Source organism: Heptranchias perlo, chromosome 10, assembly GCF_035084215.1.
Source record: "Heptranchias perlo isolate sHepPer1 chromosome 10, sHepPer1.hap1, whole genome shotgun sequence".
In the NCBI taxonomy this organism is placed as follows: Eukaryota; Metazoa; Chordata; class Chondrichthyes; order Hexanchiformes; family Hexanchidae; genus Heptranchias; species Heptranchias perlo.
This window is the reverse complement of record NC_090334.1, coordinates 64,279,799-64,288,433: the sequence shown is the minus strand read 5'-3', so window position 1 is coordinate 64,288,433 and position 8,635 is coordinate 64,279,799. Positions and strand designations below refer to the sequence as shown.

The window sequence follows — 8,635 nt, the reverse complement described above, 5'->3', positions numbered from 1 at the left end:
TGAAGAATGATAATATTTTATAACATTATCAGGGCCACTGAATCACAATGAATGAACTAGAAACACTTACTGGGACTAATGTAGGAAGGATGGGGTAGATTTTCCCTCTGTGTGGTTTTCGGGTGGCTGGCAGCCTGTTCCATTTTGAGAGCTGGGCTTCCCCGGGACGCTTGTGTGGGAAACAAGCGTCCCGGGGAAGCCCGCCAACTCTGGGCCTCCACAATATCGGGCGGCCTCCGGGCCCGGAAATCAGTAGATCGGGGGTGGGGGGGAGGACAATTCTTATTGGGGTGGGGGGAGGGTGGAACCCAGTTTATCAGCCGCCCACGTTGTTTTTGTGGAGCCCAGAGGAGCACTCCTGCTGAAACTGTGCAGATCGGCACCAGGGCACGCTCTGACCGGTGGTGACAATCAGGGTCCCACGTACATGGTAGGACTCTGATTTGCATATTAAAAGGAGCGTACCGCCTGAATCAGGTTGGCACTCTGGCCGTCCAGTGGTCTGCCCTTGGGAATATGCCGTCAGCCACACTGTCGGTGGGAACAGGGTAGCAAGTCATACCTCACCAGTTTCAGGGCACTACCACCCCTTTTCCGCTGGGTGGGGGGCCTCAAAATCTCCCGTGATATTTCAAATTCTATGATTGTGTGCATATTTGCTCAGAAACTGCAGGGGTAGTTTTCACCTTCACTGCCTGGGCGTTAATTTGGCAGAGAAGCTCACCCATCTGCTGTAGAACGGTTCATATTGATATTTAATTATGGCTTCCATAAGTCTGAAGGTGGAGCTCTAAATATGGACTACTGAGCACTTCATTTCAATATTTTAGATGAACTATGTTTTCCCTTCAATAAATTTGATAAAGCCAATTATAGTCAGTGTAAAGCAATAATCTGTCAATAATGAGTGAAAAATCATCACTATATTAATGTTAAAAGGAATATATATGCTGAATTCTTTGTACTATTAATCATTATCTCTGTTGCAAACAATACTCTGTATATTTGTTTGCTACTTTATACATTTTTGATTTGGACAAAATTTGGAAAAAACTCTCAGTTATTGACTAAACTTTAGTAAGATCCCTTTTCTTGCTGTATTTATGGCACTTAAAAGAAGAAAGAAGCAATGCCAGACAAGATGGTGAAACGGAAGAGCTATTTATTGAAAGAGGCTCCACAAACATCATTCATTTATTTATGCAATCAAATATTGGTCATCTACCTCAAATGTGGTAATCACATTTGGGCTGCACTGGGCAGACAAATGGAAAGATCTGGAAAGGGTGGTAACAAGGGTATGGGAATTTTCTGGCTGTTGTTGTTACAGGAAGTAACTTCAGTGTTCTACAAAGACCATGAAATATTGTTGCTTTATTTGGAAAAGAAATATCTCTTGACCCCAGAATCAATACGGTGCAAATCTATTGGAATGGAAGAGTTTGGTTTACATGCCATTTTCTATAGCCAGGTATAGCCAGGTTGCCAGTTCCCTTCGGGTTCACAGGAGTTTCCAGTCTTCAAGCGATGCTTTTATGTTTATAGAAGGATCAGAAGGGCAAGTGCAGTTTCTCCTCAACATTTCATATCAATCCACAAAGTTTGGAGGTATTATGAGGACGTGATGCTATGGAAGGTTATGCGATCCTCTGTTAGTAGCATAATAAAAATTGTTAGGACTTCACACAGGCCCCATAGAATCATAACACACATTTTCATAGAATCATAGAAAGTTATGGCACAAAAGGAGGCCGTTCGGCGCATCGTGTCCGTGCCGGCCGGAAAAGAGCTATCCAGGTTAATCCCACTTTCCAGCACTTGGTCCGTAGCCCTGTAGGTTGCGGCACTTCAAGTGCTCATCCATTTTATTCCATCATTTATGCTCTCAGCCGGAGTCAATTTTATAAGATGTCCGCCCTCATTATACTTGTCTTCAGCAGGGCTATGCATTGAGTTGCTGTATAAATAAAAAGGAAAAGAAAAAATCATCTTTACTACATCAGTCATCTACAGTAATTATTCAAGCACATCTACTGTAAATAGCGTACCCACACATTTAAAGAGCAAAAGTCTTCTGTGCACCTTTGTCTTATTTGCTTTGAGCAGGGCACTTGAGTTCTTTATCTAATCAAGTCCTGGTTAAGTATCCCACTCTAAAGATACAATTCTAGACCTAATGAAGACAGGTAGAAAGTCTTTCTGGAACACAGTGGGTATTGGCACAGAAAAACGAGAATCAACTGGTAAGTGAAAAGCAATATCATTTGATAAGATCAGCCCTGCTCAGTCTCGAAAAAGCTTCGGCAGCTACAGCAGGCCCATGGATTAGAATGTAAACTTCCATTGTCAGAATAAGACCAATAGCTTTATGTGACTCTGGCATTATCAGGACAAGCTCAGGACTTTGCAAAAAAAAAATAGGTGAAGGGAAATAGACTGCACAAGGTTTTAAGTGCAACATAACCCCGAATAAATGTGTTCACTGGCTTTAATAGAACCAAGCGGTATGATTACTGCTAGCATAAAGTATGTGGTAAAAAAATCTGACATAGGTTAAACAGTTCTTTGAATTCAACTCAGAAAAGGAAAAAAAAAATCTTTGCACCATTGCAGTAGAGAGAAAATTGAACATTACACAGAGTAATGCATCATTTATTAAAAAGGAAACTATTGGGCATGATTTTGACCCCGAGCCGGGAAGGGGGCGGGGGGATCAAATTACAGACGGGAAACCCGGGAGCACGGGTTTCCCAGACGTCTGTACGATTTTGACATAAGGATGTTTTTTATTTTTTTTGTCGGTTTGCGTCCGACTGACCAGTCTGATTGACAGGCTGGTCTCAATCAGGGAGAGCAGCCAGGGAGAGGACATGTTCAGGTAAGTCTTCAGATAAGTCGTTGATTGTATGGATTGGGGGGGGGCATGGGAGGGCATAGGGCACCGGTGGGCATGGGGCACGGTGGGCATTGGGGTAACGGGGGGAGTCGTCATGGAGGGAGGGTTTGGGGGTCAGTCACGGGGGAGTGTCAGGATCGGGGGTCATTGTGGGGTTCCACGATCGTTGGAGGGGGACAGGAGTCATCGAGGGGGTCCGCGATTGTTGGGGGGGGTCGGGGGTCATCGCAGGGGTCCATGATCATTGCGGGGAGCGGAGATTGGGGGGGGGGGGTTTGTGATCATTGTAGGCTTGTTGAGCCTGGGGGAAGCACTCCTGCTCCTCTGGGCCCACAAGCTGTGCCAGGAAGGCACTTACCTGCAGTTTCAGGCCTTCTCACCTCCTTTCACATGGCGTGAAGGAGAAAGCCCAGGAATCCCGGCCCCCAGGGGTTGAAATTGCAAATTCTGCAAAAATGACGGCCCGCAGCCTCCTTGAAATGTTTTAGTCACCAACCCGCCTCCTGGGAGCGGGTTGGTCGCCCGCCCCTCATTCCGCGCCGTGAAAACCAGAAATGGGCAGGTTGGAGGCGGGTTGGGTGCCAGTCTGAAATGATTGCGATTTTGAACACCCCCCCACCGCCCCCAACCCACCCGTTTTTCAATGTTAAAATCATGCCCATTATATCCTCTCAATAATACTGCAGTTGCTTTAAGAATTACTAAGGATGATTGAAAAATCACATTATCACAGGCAGGATGCAGACCTGGAATAAAATCTGTTATTTATATTGTTAGAAAAATTGCCTGTCCTGTGAGTTGTGAGTGTCACTTTTGAACAATGGCACTTTTTGAGGCTTTGATTGGCCCACGGTAACATTGTGACCATAAATATCATCTGTCATAGGTCCATGGTTACGATTGTTCCTTTGTGAGTTACTTTTGAACAATGGAAATGACAATTCTGTTTCCCTGATACCAACAAAAAGGAGCACCAGAGAGGCGAATTTTACATAAGGCTGCAAGATATTATTGAGTATTAGCTTGTTTGTGACAAGCTGTGACATTCTTGCATAATTGAGAGAACGGATAAAGATTTCATTGTCTTATAGGATCTTTTTTAAAGATTCATGCCTATTTCGTTTTATAGCGATTACATCTTATTTACCACTAGTCTCATGACCTTAGCAGTCCAAGAGACGTCCAGATTTGAACAGAGAGAAAGATTTAAGGGACGATTTTAACGCGACCTGCCCGGCAGAAATCGGGGGCAGTGGTCAGTTAAGATTGGCTTACCCTATGATGTCCCACCTGGATCCTTCCATTTCCCGAAGTCGACGGGGTCCTCCTTTAAATATGCAGGTTAGGGTCCGATGATGTCATCGGGGCCCAACAGCAATTTTAACTCTGGATTCAGCAGGGAAGCTGCTGAGGCTCTCCTGCCAGGTGAAGATCCGGGACCTTGAGGAGATTTAATGTAATCTTCCTCCGGGTCACACAAGGAAAGTTTAGGTCTCCCTGCCCCAGGCTCCCACCTCCCCCCAACCCTTTCCCTCCGGCAAGACCCTTCTGAACCCCCTCCCAGCAACTTACCTTGTTGCCGGTAAACCTTCCTTTGGTACCTCCTGCCACTCGAAATTCCGCTCCCACCTGCCAACCAGCTGTCGCTTCCTGCCTGCTTCGGACAAGCAGCTAACCAGCGGCACGCAGATGAGGCCCAGGAGTTAAAATCACCCGAGCCTAACGCTGCCAAGGTTAAAACATTATCAAGGAACAGAGTCTTGAGGTGGAACTTCCATCGATGTGGGCTTGCATGCAGACCCTTTCATCTCATCTGAAGCCCATTCTAGCTTCGATTCACACGTCAATCTGAACAGTAGCAGTGCTAGCTTCTATGTCCCAGTTAGTAGGAACCCGAAAATGCAAACTGCAATTAATTTGATTTTCTTCTACTTGCGACAGATACAGATGTTACTTTTCCCACTGTGAGCAGTATTTGGATCCTCTGGAAAAAAATAAAAAACAAACAATGTGAATGTAATTTCCTTCTAAACAGCTGCCTCTGTTGCTTATAATTACCTCAATTATTATATTTACATTTTGCCATCAGCCCAGTAAAACAAAAACAGATGGCTTAATTATCATGGAATTATGTAGAATCTGTGACATTGATATATTGATCTATTAAAACACAGGATTCTCCAAAACGTTAACAGTAGATTTATAGACAGCAAGGATGTTGGCAATGATTGAAAAGTCATGTCGCATGAGATTGCTGAAAAAAAATTGAGGCTTTCCGGAGCAAACTGAAAATGCTAACATTATCTTCTTTACTGATGTACAGAAATGGAAGGACAGGCCTGTCAAAGCGGATAACATCCTGTGACATTAGGGGTAATTTTAACCCTCCCAGGGCAGGCAGGGCGGAGGCAGCGGGGGTTAAAGATTAAAAAATAGGAAACCCAACCCCAGCGCATCCACTTCAGGTTTTAACGAAGACGTGTTGGGGGACAGGCGACTAACCTGCTGTCCGTAGCCGGTCCCTATTTTAAATATTTTAATAAGGCTGCGTGTCTCAGATTTTACCTCTGTTTTAGGTTTAACGCTGGTCGGCCAGGTTTCCAAGGCCTCAGGAAACCAGACAGCTGAAGGGAGGCGAGAACAGCTAGATCCAGCTGGTAAGTGTCTTTTCAGCACTGCTTGTGGGCCAGGAGGGGCAGGAGTGCTTCCCCCCGGCCCCTCAAGCCAACCTGCTTCCCTCCCCGCGATCAGACCCTGCCCCCCCCCCCCCCCAACTGCGATCGGACCCCCGCCACTGTGAACTCTCTGACCCCTGGCCGATCTCTCTGGGCACCCCCCCCTCAATGTCCTTCCCGACCCATGATGTCTCCGACTCCCCGCCCCGGATGTCCCCCCTAACTGATCTCTCCCTCCCTTCCTACTCTCTGCTCCCTGGCTGTGGCCTGGTGCCACAGGACTACCCGCCCGACAGCCAGCCTCTCAATCTAGCTGGCTGCGGCCGGGAAAACGCAGTCCAAAAGTGGTAATCAGGTCCTGCCGTTAAGTTCTGCAAAAATGGAGGCCTGCAGCCCGCAGCCTCCATTTCGGCAGGACCTCCGGGAAGCCCGTATTTCTGGGTTTCCTGGCTGCTAAACCCCCAACACCCTGCCGCTCCTTCCCCGCCTCCCTGTAATTATCAGGGCCATTGTGTCACTTGGTATCCTTAGTTCAGCAACAGAAAACAAAATCGTACATTGCATTCTTCCATTTATCCCAGTGGAGACATTCCAAAATTAATATTGTTTATTTCATTGGTACAATTATTTTTCTATGGCATAAATAAAATTATAATTTTCACAGGCAAAATTAAATTTAATTCCAAATGCATTGCACCATTAAAACTGCTCTAAAATAAAATTGGAACTGCTTATATAAAGCATTTTTTTTACTGCTTCTGGGTTGCTACAGACCCACAATAATGAATACCATTATATTTCTAGACCCTCTTTAAATATCTGAAAATGAAAGTACATTGCATATCACAATCACTTTATAATAATAACAGTGGAACTGAGTTGACGTCATTTTGACCTCGTGTTCATAACATGAGCTTTTACAAAAATCCTATCTATGCAACATTGAATGGAAGAATACGATGACAGCACTGAAAAGCTTGCTCTGTGTTACCTTTCACGACTTCCCAAATGTCAAGTTTCCAATTTTGGCTATAGAAAAATACAGAGAGCAAGTCAGTCTAGTCTTCTTTTATGCACTTTCTATTGACACATAATCCAGCAGCCAGAGCCTATGAATTTAAACTCAATATTTCAACCGATTGTTAGTATTTCACAAGAAAGATCGGGGCCTAAATTGGGCCATGCAGTGCCCGTTGTGTAGGTACTACGCGGACTTCTAATCCCCGAAAATGGCGTCCGTGGTGCGCATGCACACATCCGGTGTGACGTGCGCAGGATGCCATCTTGGTAAAGGCGTTTGCACACGTGCACTTAACGAGCGCCGGCAGCATGTAAAGTAGGGAAATTATGACGTTAATCAGTGTGCGACATTGATTTGAAGCAGCTGGCACCATTTTCTAACTCCCCGCTCCAGCCAACGCACAGTTCTAACCTCACACAGCTGAACAGCAGTTAAAGGGCATGAAGGACCCCTCCCACCAGTGCTATTTAAACGGATCATGCAGCAGTGACAGGTTAGTTGCTGGATTAGTTATTCTGACAGCATGCAGAAAGGCTACGCAGAGGACAAGCTGCCAGAAGAGGGAGGAGGAGGAGGAGGAGGAGGTGCAGGGCACACAGCAGGAGGCCATATCCAACGAGGGCTGTCAGAGACCAATTCTCTTACCTCAACTTCAGCGATGACCAGTGCATCGAAAAAGGTCATGGCTGAGATTTGTCAACTGCTGCAGCTGCAACTGCAGCCTCAGAGCAGGGCAAGGTCAGCATTGCCTGTGGCTGTCAAGGTAACTGTGGCACATAATTTTTATGGCTCTGGCTCCTTTCAGGCTGCTGCTGGTGATATAAACAACATCTCGCAGTTTGTAATGCACTGCTGTATAAGGGAGGTCACGGAGGCTCTGTACGCACTCAGAAACAGATTCATCATGTTCCCTCTAGACAGAGACAAGCAACAGGAGTGAGCACGAGGGTTTGTTCGCATTGCAGGCTTCCCCATGGTGCAGGGTGCCATTGACTATACGCATATTGCCATGCGTGCTCCGCATCAGAACTTGGCCATATTCATGAACAGAAAGGGATTCCACTCCTTCAATGTGCAGCTGGTGTGCGACCACATGCAGCGCATCATGCAGCTCAATGCCCGCTATCCTGGCAGTGGTCATGACTCCTTCATTCTGCATCAGTCCAACGTGCTACCTATATACCAGCACGACAGGTCAAAGGCTGGCTACTGGGCGACAAGGGTTATCCCCTCATGAAATGGCTCATGACTCTGGTCAGGAACGCATGCACACGTGCACAGCAAGCGTACAATGAGAGCCATGGTGCCACATGGAACATTATCGAGCATACCATAGGCGTCAAGCGACGCTTCTGCTGCCTGGACCGCTCTGGAGGAGCCCTGCAGTACTCAGCTGAGCGGGTATCAAGATTTGTCGTTGTATGCTGCATGCTGCACAACATTGCCATTATGAGGGGACAGCTCTTGCCACCGTCTATCCGGCGAGAATCTGAGCAAGAGGAAGAGGCGGAGGAGGAAGTGGAGGAGGAGGAAGCGCAGCAGAAAGTGGAGAAAGAGGCAGGGAGGCTACAAGGTAGACAGGCCGTGTCTGCCAAGGCTCTGCGTGATCAGATGATTAGTGAGGAATACCAGTAACCTCAACGTCTTCCTCCCCATTCACCAACAGTCCTACACTCCTTACCTTTCCTCTCCCACATGACCATCAAATCATCCTCCTTATGATTACACATTGCTTCCTCCCTCAGCCCATCGCAGAAATGAAAACCAACACCAAATACAAATTCAAATCCAAATTTATAAATTAGCACATCATAATTCAAACAAAGGCTGCCGACCTTTAATTGAGGAGAGTGCCGATGGCCTTGGAGGACGACTTCGAACAGCTCTGGGCAGGGAGGGCACCGGCTGCAGACAGCACCAACTCAGCCTGGGCTGCAGCAGTCTGGCCTGGCTGGCTGACAAACAATGGCAAGAGCACTGGTGGAGTGGCAGGGGTGGGAGCAGGAATGCTGTCATCCTGAGAGAGGACAGCAGGTTCGTCTC

At 46.7% G+C, this 8,635-nt stretch overlaps 1 long non-coding RNA gene across 1 annotated transcript; it reads right to left on the bottom strand.

Annotated features, from left to right (window-relative positions):
- Positions 1–1,145: 1,145 nt before the first annotated feature.
- Positions 1,146–4,867, bottom strand: LOC137326179 (uncharacterized). Its single transcript, XR_010964130.1, has 2 exons — positions 4,469–4,867; positions 1,146–1,957 (listed from the first exon to the last, which is right to left on the bottom strand). It is a non-coding gene; the product is annotated as an uncharacterized lncRNA (long non-coding RNA).
- Positions 4,868–8,635: the final 3,768 nt, after the last annotated feature.